Genomic DNA, 2,878 nt, shown 5'->3' with positions numbered 1-2,878 from the left:
GAGCAGTGTAGCCAGATGGTAGGTAGCCTCATTGAAAACCTGGGATACTACTTGGTTTATATTTAACATTTAAACTGTTGTAAATACGTTTGATTCAGAAAGCACTTCAGGAAGTCATCATGAACATGACACAAAACAAATTCTGGATGTTTTAGCTTTCAGGTTTATATACAAAGTACTAATAAAATATAAGAACTCCTAACTGGAAAAAACAGTAGAAAAGGAGGTGAATTTTTCCTTTGAACTGTCCTTATACTGTGGCAGAATCTGGCTTGGTTTTTATCTGTTAGATGAGCTTATTATTAGTCAGTGCTGAAAGCTATAGACCTTTATTTGGTGTATGTAGGGAAAGCTACATGGTTAACTGGAGACAGCCAAGGAAGCTATCAATTTCTTAGTTATGTTCATTCCTCTTCTGCTGTTTCTCTGGAAGCTGTCAAATCTGGACACAAATATACTTGGAACATTCCAGGCCAAAAATTTCCTATTTCTTACCTGATTGATAGGTCCCTGCCTCTGACGTCCAGAGTGAGAAACCAACCGAACCAGATTTGTCTGAATGGGAACCTTTCCCTACTTATAAAAATACCATATCAGCTCATGGATTTCCTTCCGCCATGGCCTGCAGATCACAGTGTCTAAGGCTCCCTGGGGAGCTCTTCACTTCCTAGCTTGTAACTAGTCCCACTGACGTGTTATTAGCCCCAAGCCCAACGTGAGGGAGGTGGGCTTCCCTACTTGGGAAGAGTCAGTGGGTTCATTGGGCTGCTATAGTATCTTTCTTTTTAAACAAGTCAAATAAAAGGGCCTATTGCTTTCAACATTGAATGGCTTATCAAATTTTTCTGGAATACCTTTTTTTTTTTTTGTTCTCAGCAGTTAGACGGACAACTTATAGAGCTTGTCCTTCAGTATACATTACATATATCTATATTTGCATATATATTATATAGATATACACACATACATATATATTACACATATACATACAAAACAGATTGGCCCAGAATTAAGTAGAGGTGACTAGAACATAGATGTAAGAAATTGGAAAGCTTTATTCATTACCCCAAAGCTTCTCCTTGAACCAAAGATCTTTTTATAAAAAATTTTTTTAATATCAGGATTTTACTGATGATGCTTTAAATCTAAAACATGCACATGCCATCTGTCATCTTTATGCCTTTGCACTATCTGTTCCCTTTACCCAGAATGCTTTCCCTAGTATTTGATAAGTCCAAAGTCCTTAGACACTGGGATAAGGACTCACCATTTGAGAAAACTGCTGGGAAAATTGGGCAGCAGTCTGGCAGATATTAGGTTTAGATTAGAAACGTAAATTCTTTCTTTCTCTTTGCTCCAAATGAATACAAGACCCAGATATAAAAGGTCACATCAGCAAATGGAACTAGGAAGAAATTACGTCCTCAGATCTATGGATGGGAGAAGACAAGATGACAAGTGATAGGGTCACACAGAATAAAGTGGACAATTTTGATTATCTAAAATTTAAAAGTTTGCACAAATTAATAAAATAAAAACTGAAGGAAAATACATAAAAAAATTCAGGTTTTTCTGATACTAGACTCATTTCTAAGATAAATGAGGAACTGATTGAAATTCATAAGACTGGAGCTATTACATAAGTGGTCAAAGACTATGAACAGATATTTTAAAAAAATGCAAGCCATCAATAATTATTTTTTGACATGCTCTTAAATCACTGATAATTAAAGAAATGCAAACTAAAGCACATTGAGATTCCACTTTACATTTATCAGATTGGCAGAGATGACAAGTGGAAAGAAAAGTATTTTTTTTCACTGTTACCCGCTGTTGTGGACCTATGATTTGGTCCCAAAAAGTTACCAGACTGTCCATACCTTTTGATATAACTATACCACTAGCAGGCCTATACCCCAAAGAAATCAAATGAAAAGAGATCCATATGTACAAAAATATTTTTAACAGTTCATCAAAGACCAAAATTGGAAACTATGGGCGTGCCTTTCTTTTGGGGAATGGCTAAACATATTGTGATATATGGGATGCAATGGAATATTGCTGTGCCATAAGAAACAATGAAATGGGGGCGGCCAGGTAGCACAGCAAGTAAGAGTACTAGCCCCAGTGTCAGGATGACCTGGGGAGCAAATCCGGGCTCAGACACTTAGCATCCACCCGGAAACACCTGGCCGTGTAACCTTGAGCAAGTTACTTAACCCCAATTGCATAGGGGCAGCCAGGTGGCTCAGCGAGTAAGAGAACCAGTGTCGGTTTGACCTGGATCAAATCCGGGCTCAGATACTCAGCACCACACCCAGAAATAACTGGCCGTGTAACTTTGAGCAAGTTACTTAACCCCGATTGCTTAAAAAAACAAAACAAAACAAAAAAAACCCGATGAAATGGACATTTTCAGAGAAAACTTGGAATAACTCTGAAATAACAGAGGGAAGTGAGCAGAACTAGAACAAGGTAATGTTATTATGAAAGATCAAATGATTTTGAGTCCAAAAGAATGAAGATGAAACTTTCTACTCACCTCCTGCCACATTGATGATAGACTTAAAAAGCAGAAAAAGACATACATTTTTAGATGTGGTTAATGTGGGAATTTGTTTTGTTAGATTGTGTAGGTATATGTTAAGGGATTTTTTTTTTTAATTGTCCAATTTGGGGAGGGTAAAGTAGCGGGAGGGATAGTTAATACTTGTTACTTGAAAAAAATAAAAAATACTAGTTTATGCATATATGTTGTACCCCTTCTTTCTTTGTGAACACCCAAGAAGATATATCTTGAGTGCAAGTACAATTTTACTCCTGTTTTTGTATTTGTGGAACTTAGATCTGTTTGTGCCATATAAAAATCACTTAATAA

The sequence above is a fragment of the Petaurus breviceps genome, unplaced genomic scaffold (genome assembly GCF_028583685.1).
Source record: "Petaurus breviceps papuanus isolate PSGF00001 unplaced genomic scaffold, PetGlider_PUasm1.0 76, whole genome shotgun sequence".
NCBI classification, from domain to species: domain Eukaryota; kingdom Metazoa; phylum Chordata; class Mammalia; order Diprotodontia; family Petauridae; genus Petaurus; species Petaurus breviceps.
Note: the sequence above shows the minus strand (reverse complement) of the source record.